Source organism: Vicia villosa, linkage group LG5 (assembly GCF_029867415.1).
Source record: "Vicia villosa cultivar HV-30 ecotype Madison, WI linkage group LG5, Vvil1.0, whole genome shotgun sequence".
Taxonomy (NCBI): domain Eukaryota; kingdom Viridiplantae; phylum Streptophyta; class Magnoliopsida; order Fabales; family Fabaceae; genus Vicia; species Vicia villosa.
Window position 1 is genome coordinate 2244053 of NC_081184.1, and position 10835 is coordinate 2254887.

The following is a 10835-nucleotide window of genomic DNA, read 5'->3' on the forward strand; positions in this document are numbered from 1 at the left end:
AAATTTTCATCAAATTCCGAACAACTAATTATACCGCTTAATTCGACTATTTCGATTAAACGGGACTGTTTTATCTTTTATTAGTCATATCCTACTGTTTCTATCATATACTTATTTCAATGGTAATACTCCCTGCTACTACTAAATGACCATTCATAATCATTATTTGTTTACACTATATAATATATATATATATATATATATATATATATATATATATATATCATTGGATATAAACATGTTTTATAGTCATTATATATAATATATATGTCACTATATAATACATATGTCATTGCAACGGTATGTGACATAGAACAGCAAGCAAAATGATTAGTAAGGCACATAAAGGAAACAGAGTGAAACACAATTACAACATACTTTCTAAGGGTGCCACTCGGCAGCCTTCTCATAAAAGAAACTATGCCGCCGTCGAAATGAAGTGGTCAGCATAGGCTGCCACCCATCATGGTTCCCTTTACATCACATTTAATAACTCACGCTTAATAACACACAGCCACAAACAGCAACAACGACCAAACACAGAATTGCAACTTTGGTAACAATTTAACCCAGCGAAATATCAACCCAAATCTCTAATTTTCTACCAACTATTAACACAAGATAATGCAATAATTTAACACATCTAATTCCTCATATACAATTATTCATAAGCCCCATTATAGGAAGAGAACCCCACCCTTACCTTATAAATGGAAGCAACTCAATGGGTCTCTAATTGCATCTTTAGTTGACACCATGGATGAAAAATCTTCAAGCTTCTTCTTCTTCTCCATAGGCTTGCCTCTTTCTCCTCTATTCTTGTTTCTTCATTATGACAACTCTCTCTTTCCAAAATCTCTAAAACCCTAATATAAAACCAATTGGGCTTAGTGTTTAAATCCTCTCTTTATTTAATATCCTCCAAAATCAATTTAGGCCCAATAAAAGATATAGCTCAAATAATCAATTATATCACTTATAATAATAATTTCTTCAATATAATAATTCCGACTTATAAATAATATTATTCTTAATATTATTTTCCGACTATCCGACTTCAATTTATATAATTCCAAATACGCTCTTAAATAACACCGACAATCCAAATTCGACTAAATCAAATATTTAAATCCTTCAATAATTTAATTAACCAATTTAATTAAATTCGGGGTGTTACAGCTTCGGGCACAACCACTGGAACATTATGACCGCCATTCATCTGTTGCATCATTTGCAGCATGAACTGATTCTGCTGCTGTTGCATCTGTTGCATGAACTGGGGCCATGGAACATTCGCACCGCCATCCGGTGGATTCACCTGTGGAGGTCGTGTGGGGGGTCGACCACGAGTCCTGCGTCCGTCCGCCATGTTCCTGGAGGTCATCAAAATGGGATTAAGTTGATGAGGCTCAATACCATAGTCATAACACAACAAAACTCATGGGAACACAACACATCTTGGACAGAAAGAAACACTTATAATATCTCATGGCTAGGTCGAGGATACGACCTGCTCTGATACCAACTGTAACACCCATATATATAAATACATACATCAAAGCATATACATATACATGAATCCAAGTATTTGGTACTGAAAATACTTGTAAGTTCCTAGTCAACACATTATACATATTAATGCCCTAAATACAAAGTTCTAACAACGGCATAATACATACAAGATGTTCAAAGGTAAATACTAAGAACTAGATCGACAATGATCACAAAAGAAAATCCACAACGGAAGCTTCGCCATGTCCAAAATAAGCATAAGGAATAAGGAAATCAAACTGCTTTCTCCTTACCCTTCGCGGAACCTGTAGTACCTGAAATCAATATATAATGGGGTGAGATAAAAATATCTCAGTGAGTTCCCTATCCTATGGATCCTCTCGGCATTACAAGGTTCTAGCCTATAAGTCTCAAGTCATAAAAGAAACTAGACCTTGAGTTCTTACACTAACATTATATGGAATCATACTTAGAGTTCAACAACTCAAACACAAGATTACTAATCGGAAACCAATACCAAGGCATCCCCATATTCCCGTCCCCTTCTATGTCTAGGAGGTGGCACGAGTCATGGATCCTTTGGAAAATCTTGACATACGAAATGGATTCGGACTCATGAGCCTTTCCCCATGAATCGTCACTTCACATGGCCCGTACACCATCACAAGTCTCTACCCGTAGGTTCCATTCGTACACAAAAGCGGGAATCAAACCTGCCAAGATTATTTGTGCCTCTCTGCACAGTGCCTCTCTGCACGAAGAATGCCTGTTAGCATTCAAAAGAAAAATAAAGAAATAAAGAAAATACAATGGTTCCGATTAATACATCATACAATGGTGATCGCTTCCGCAAACCACTAGGCCTGTTAGCCTTTCCTCATAAGATTCCAACACGTATGTTCCATATAATGTCTCATCCTAGGTTTCTTTGTTAAGCTACACAACCTAACAATTCCTAGTTTCCTCACTAAACCTTTATTTACATAACAATGAAGTTATTCAAACCTCTCTGATATATATATATATATAACAAAGGTTTACCAATCCACCTGCAATAGAACTCAACCAACAATTATAGACTACACAAGCATCATACCAAAAGCATAACGTTCTCATGGTTCCGAACGAAACCAACCCAAGTAATCAAGCAAATTCCCAACTCTCGATTAAATAATTCTCCCCTTTATTCCCAAAACCTACACTACTAGAAAGTACACGCGTCTAGCCTACTGCTGCTTCGAACGGCGATTAAAACAGAGTTACGGTTCAAAAGTTACGATCGAAACAATTTCTCATTAAGCTAAAGAATTTGGTTAAGAAAGCTTCAGTTCGCGCCGCGCAACAGCTAGGTCGCGCCGCGAACCCTCTGGCAGAAGCAAACCCTCATAATTTCAACAATGTTCGCGCCGCTAACTGATGTTTGCGCCGCCAACCTCTGGCAGTGGCAAGTCTCTAAGGATTCCCAAAATGTTCGCGCCGCGAACCCCTGTACGCGCCGCGTACTGAAGGCAGAATCAAAACCCCTAAAAACCTGCATAGTTCGCGCCGCGCAGCCCCGTTTGCGCCGCGAAGCGCGCGAGAACTGAGTTCTCAGCTCTGCTTCACACACAAAATCCATGGTTCAAAACCATCTAAAACCATCCTAACCTGTTCCAGATCATATTAAAGCATAGATACAACCTATAGATGATATATTTATGGATTATAAGCACTTGCTCATGAACATTGATGAATTTTGTCCAAGACCTAGATTTCTCTATGAAATCCCTAATATCCAAACTTATGATTTCTCATCCACAATCAAATCTATAAGTTTCTAACTAGAACCCACCTCGATTATGAGTCGTTGATGTCGAAGATGAGTCGAATCGGCGGAGAAATGATGAAGATCCAAGCTTTCTTCTCCTTTCTCTTCTTGCTCCTCCTTCTCTCTACTTCTTCTCTCTAACTTTCTCTTTTTGTTGCAATGAAGAAGAAAACCAAAAAGGAAAATATATAAGGAAATATCTTTAAGTTAACACTACTAACTAAATGTCCAAAAGTATCTCTAATGTACCAATCGATAAAACCTCAGTGTCAGTTAATAACATTAGAGCATTTAATTTAATACGGGGTATTACAATAAAGGAGGACTATGATATGCAAGTTTCAAGAATTGCATTTCCTTCTCCAAAAATATGGCCTATCATATGCAATTTTTGGAATTTCTTTCTCTTCTCCAAAAACGTGGACTATCATATGCGATTTCGGAAATTTCTATCTCTTCTAAAAAACGTGGACTATCACATGCACTTTTTGGAAATTCTTTCCCTTCTCCATAAACGTGGAATATCACATGCATGTTTCAAGAATTCCTTTCCCTTCTTCAAAAACATGGACTATCATATGTAATTTATGTAATTTCTTTCTCTTCTACAAAAACGTAGACTATCATATGCAATTTATGGAATTTGTTTCTCTTCTAAAAAAATGAGGACTATCATATGTAATTTTAGGAATTTTTTTCTCTTCTCCAAAAACATGGACTATGATATGCGGTTTATGGAATTTCTATCCCTTTTCCAAATACGTGGACTATCAAATGCAAATTCATAGAATTCCTTTCCCTTCTCCAAAAACGTGGACTATCATATGTAATTTATGGAATTACTTTCTTTTCTTCAAAAACGTTGACTATCATATGCTATTTTGGGAATTTTTTTCTCATCTCCAAAAACGTGGACTATCATAGGCAAGTTAAGGAATTTCTATCCCTTCACCAAAAACGTGGACTATCATTTGCAATTTTTGGAATTTCTATCCCTTCTCCAAAAACATGGACTATCACATGCAAGTTTCAAGAATTCCTTTCCCTTTAAAAACGTGAACTATCATATGTAATTTTTGGAATTTCTTTCTCGTCTCCAATAACGTGGACTATAAAACGCAAGTTTCAATAATTGCTTTCTTTTCTCCAAAAACATTGACTATCATATATAATTTATGGAATTTCTTTCTCTTTTCCAAAAACGTGGACTATCATATGCAATTTCTGGAATTTCTCTCCCTTCTCCATAAACATGGACTATCATATACAAGTTTCGAGAATTCCTTTCCCTTCTCAGAAAACGTGGACAATCATATGTAATTTATGGAATTTCTTTCCCTTCTCCATAAATATGGATTATCATATTTAAGTTTCAAGAATTCCTATCCCTTCTTCAAAAACATGGACTATCATATGTAATTTATGAAATTTCTTTCTTTTCCTCAACAACGTAGACTATCATATGCAATTTTTGAAATTTCTTTCCCTTCTCCATAAAGGAGGACTATGATATTCAAGTTTCAAGAATTGCTTTTCGTTCTTCAAAAACGTGCCCTATCATATGAAATTTTAAGAATTTCTTTCTCTTCTCCAAAAACATGGACTATCATATGCAATTTCAAGAAATTCTATCTCTTCTCAAAAAACGTGGACTGTCATATCCAATTTTTGTAAATTCATTCCCTTCTCCATAAACGTGGAATATCACATGCATGTTTCAAGAATTCCTTTCCCTTCTTCAAAAATATGGACTATCATATGTAATTTATGGAATTTCTTTCTCTTCTAAAAAAATGTAAACTATCATATGTAATTTTATGAATTACTTTCTCTTCTCCAAAAACATGGACTATCATATGAAATTTCTGGAATTTCTATCCGTTTCCCAAAAACGTGGACTATCATATGCAATTTTTGGAATTTCTTTCCCTTCTTCCAAAATGTGGACTATCAAATGCAAGTTTATAGAACTCCTTTCCCTTCTCCAAAAACGTGGACTATCATATTTAATTGATGGAATTGCTTTCTCTTCTCCAAAAACAATGACTATCATATGCTATTTTTGGAATTTCTTTCTCTTCTCCAAAAACATGGACTATCATAAGTAATTTATGGAATTTCTTTCTCTTCTCCAAAAACGTGGACTATCATATTCAATTTTTGGAATTTCTTTCCCTTCTCCATAAACTTGGACAATCACATGCAAGTTTCAAGAATTCATTTCCCTTCCCCATAAACATGGACTATCATATGTAGTTTATTGCCTTTCTTTCTCTTCTCCAAAATCGTGGACTATCATATGCAATTATGGGAGCTTCTTTCTCTTATCCAAAAACATGGACTACCATATGCAATTTCAAGAATTTATATCCCTTTTCCATAAACGTGGACTATCATAAGCAATTTTTGGAATTTCTTTTCATTTATAAAAAAGGTGGACTATCATATGCGATTTTTGGAATTTATTTCTCTTCTCCAAAAACATAGACTATCATATGCAATTTTAGGAATTTCTAACCCTTCTCCAAAAACTAGGACTATCATATGCAATATGTGGAATTTCTTTCCCTTCTCCATAAACATGGACTATAACATGCAAATTTAAAGAATTCTTCCCTTTCTTCAAAAACATTGATTATCATACGTAATTTATGGAATTTCTTTCTCTTCTCCAAAAACGTTGACTATTATTTGCAATTTTTAGATTTTCTTTCACTTATCCAAAAGCATGGACTATCATATGCAATTTCAAGAATTTCTATCCCTTTTCCAAAAACGTGGATTATCATATGCAGTTTTTGGAATTTCTTTCCATTCTTCATAAATGTGGACTATCACATGGAAATTTCAAGAATAACTTTCCCTTCTTCAAAAATATGACTATCATATGTTATTTATGGAATTTCTTTTTCTTCTCCAAAAAAGATGACTATCATATGCAACTTTTGGAATTTCTTTCTCTTCTCCAAAAACATGGACTATCAAATGAAATTTTTTGAATTTTTCCCTTCTTCATAAACGTGGACTATAACATGCAACTTTCAAGAATTCCTTTCCCTTCAACAAAAATTGGACTATCATATGTAATTTATGAAATTTCTTTCTCTTCTCCAAAATTGTGGACTATCATATGCAATTTTTGGAATTTCTTTCTCTTCTTCAAAAACATTAACTATCATATTCAATTTCAGGAATTTCTATCCCTTCTCAAAAAACGTCGACTATCATATGTAATTTATAAAATTTTTTCTCTTTTCCAAAAATGTGGACTATCATATGCAATTTTTAGAATTTATTTCTCTTCTCTAAAAACATGGACTATCATATGCAATTTAAGGAATTTCTATCCCTTTTCCAAAAACGTGGACTATCATATGCAATTTTCGGAATTTCTTTCCATTCTTCATAAATGTGGACTACCGCATGCAAGTTTCAAGAATTACTTTCCCTTCTTCAAAAACATAGACTATCATATGTAATTTATGGAATTTCTTTCTCTTCTCCATAAAAAATTACTATCATATGCAATTTTTGGAATTTCTTTCTCTTCTCCAAAAACATGGACTATCATATGAAATTTTTGGAATTTTTTCCCTTCTTCATAAACGTGGACTATAACATGCAAGCTTCAAGAATTCCTTTCTCTTCTCCAAAAACATTGACTATCATATGGAATTTCATTCTCTACTTCAAAAACATGGACTATCATATGTAATTTATGGAATTTGTTTCTCTTCTCCAAAAATGTTGACTATCATATGCAATTTCTGGAATTTCTCTCTCTTCTCCGAAAACATGGACTATCATATGCAATTTCAGGAATTTCTATCCCTTCTCCAGAAACGTAGACTATCATATGAAATTTATGGAGTTTCTTTCTCTTTTCTAAAAAACGTGGACTATCATATGCAATTTTTGGAAATTCTTTCCCTTCTCCATAAACGTGGACAATCACATGCAAGTTTCAAGAATTCATTTCCCTTCCCCATAAACGTGGACTATCATATGTAGTTTATTGAATTTCTTTCTCTTCTCCAAAATCGTGGACTATCATATGCAATTTTTGGAACTTCTTTCTCTTATCCAAAAACATGGACTACCATATGCAATTTCAAGAATTTATATCCCTTTTCCATAAACGTGGACTATCATAAGCAATATTTAGAATTTCTTTCCATTCTTCAAAAACGTGGACTCATATGCAATTTTTGGAATTTATTTCTCTTCTCTAAAAACATAGACTATCATATGCGATTTCAGGAATATCTATCCGTTCTCCAAAAACTTGGATTATCATATGCAATATTTGGAATTTCTTTCCCTTCTCCATAAACATGCACTACCACTTGCAAATTTAAAGAATTCTTTCCCTTCTCCAAAAACATTGATTGTCATATGTAATTTTTGGAATTTCTTTCTCTTCTCCAAAAACATTGACTATTATTTGCAATTTTTAGATTTTCTTTCACTTATCCAAAAACATGAACTATCATATGCATTCTCAGGAATTTCTATCCCTTTTCCAAAAACGTGGATTATCATATGCAATTTTTGGAATTTCTTTCCATTCTTCATAAATGTGGACTATCACATGCAAGTTTCAAGAATTACTTCCCCTTCTTCAAAAACATAGACTATCATATGTAATTTATGGAATTTCCTTTTCTTCTTCAAAAAGATGACTATCATATGCAATTTTTTGAATTTCTTTCTCTTCTCCAAAAACATGGACTATCATATGAAATTTTTTCCCTTCTTCATAAACGTGGACTATAACATGCAAGTTTCAAGAATTCCTTTCCCTTCTCCAAAATTTGGACTATCATATGTAATTTATAAAATTTCTTTCTCTTCTCCAAAATTGTGGACTATAATCTACAACTTTTGGAATTTCTTTCTCTTCTCCAAAAACATTGACTATCATATTCAATTTCAGGAGTTTCTATCCCTTCTCCAAAAACGTGGACTATCATATGTAATTTATGGAATTTCTTTTTCTTTTCCAAAAACATGGACTATTATATGCAATTTTTGGAATTTCTTTCCCTTCTCCATAAATGTGGACAATCACATGCAAGTTTCAGGAATTCATTTGGCTTCCCCATAAACATGGACTATCATATGTAGTTTATAGAATTTCTTTCTCTTCTCCAAAATCGAGGACTATCATATGCAATTTTTGGAACTTCTTTCTCTTATCCATAAACGTGGACTATCATAAGCAATTTTTGTAATTTCTTTCCTTTCTTCAAAAACGTGGAATATCATATGCAATTTTTGGAATTTATTTCTCTTCTAAAAAAACATGGACTATCATATGCAATTTCAGGAATTTCTATCCCTTCTCAAAAAACATGGACTTTCATATGCAATTTTTGAATTTCTTCTCTTCTCCAGAAACATGGACTATCATATGCAATTTCAGAAATTCCTTTCTCTTCTCCAAAAACATGGACTATCATATGCAATTTCGGAAATTCCTTTCTCTTCTCCAAAAACATGGACTATCATATGCAATATTTAGAAATTTATTTCTCTTCTCCTAAAACATAGACTATCATATGGAATTTCTTTCTCTTTTTCAAAAACATGGACTATCATATGTAATTTATGGAATTTCTTTCTCTTCTCCAAAAATGTTGACTATCATATGCAATTTTAGGAATTTCTTTCTCTTCTCCAAAAACGTGGACTATCATATGCAATATTTGGAATTTTTTCCCCTCTCCATAAACGTGGACTATTACATGCAAATTTAAAGAATTCCTTCCCTTCTCCAAAAATATGGACTATCATATGTAATTTATGTATTTTCTTTCTCATCTCCAAAAATGTTGACTATTATTTGCAATTTTTAGAATTTCTTTCACTTCTCCAAAAACATGGACTATCATATGCAATTTCAGGAATTTCTATCCCTTCTATAAAACCGTGGACTATCATATGCAATATTTAGAATTTCTTTCCCTTCTCCATAAACGTGGACAATCACATGCAAATTTAAAGAATTCCTCCCCTTCTCCAAAAACATGGATTATCATATGTAATTTTTGGAATTTCATTCTCTTCTCCAAAAACATTGACTATTATTTGCAATTTTTAGAATTTTTCTCACTTATACAAAAACATGGACTATCATATGCAATTTCAGGAATTTCTATCCCTTTTCCAAAAACGTTGACTATAATATGCAGTTTTTGAAATTTCTTTCCATTCTTCATAAATGTGGACTATCACATGCAAGTTTCAAGAATTACTTTCCTTTCTTCAAAAACATAGACTATCATATGTAATATGGAATTTCTTTCGCTTCTCAAAAAAGATGACTATCGTATGCAATTTATGGAATTTATTTCTCTTCTCCAAAAACATGGACTATCTTATAAAATTTTTGGAATTTTTTCCCTTCTTCATAAACGTGAAATATAACATGCAAGTTTCAAGAATTCATTTCCCTTCTCCAAAATTTGGACTATCATATGTAATTTATGGAATTTCTTTCTCTTTTCCAAAAACGTGGACTATCATATGCAATTTTTGAAATTTCTTTCCCTTCTCCATAAACGTGGACAATCACATGCAAGTTTCAAGAATTCATTTCCCTTCCCCATAAACTTGGACTATCATATGTAGTTTATTGAATTTCTTTCTCTTCTCAAAAATCGTGGACTATCATATGCAATTTTTGGAACTTCTTTCTCTTATCCAAAAACATGGACTACCATATGCAATTTCAAGAATTTATATCCCTTTTCCATAAACGTGGACTATCATAAGAAATTTTTGGAATTTCTTTCCATTCTTCAAAAACGTGGACTATCATATGCAATTTTTGGAATTTATTTCTCTTCTCCAAAAACATGGACTATCATATGCAATTTCAGGAATTTCTATCCCTTCTCCATGGAAACTTGGACTATCACATGCAAATTTAAAGAATTCTTTCCCTTCTCCAAAAACATTGATTATCATATGTAATTTATGGAATTTCTTTCTCTTCTCCAAAAACGTTGACTATCATATGCAATTTTCAGGAATTTCTATCCCTTTTCCAAAAACGTGGATTATCATATGCAATTTTTGGAATTTCTTTCCATTCTTCATAAATGTGGACTATCACATGCAAGTTTCAAGAATTACTTTCCCTTCTTCAAAAATATGACTATCATATGTTATTTATGGAATTTCTTTTTCTTCCCCAAAAAGATGACTATCATATGCAATTTTTTAAATTTGAAATTTTTGGAATCCCTTCTCCATAAACATGGACTATCATATGTAATTTATGGAATTCCTTTCTCTTCTCCAAAATTGTGGACTATCATATGCAATTTTTGGAATTTCTTTCTCTTCTCCAAAAACATTGACTATCATATTCAATTTCAGGAATTTCTATCCCTTCTCCAAAAACGTGGACTATCATATGTAATTTATGTAATTTCTTTTTGGAATTTCATTCTTCAAAAACGTAGACTATCATATGTAATTTTTGGAATTTATTTCTCTTCTCCAAAAA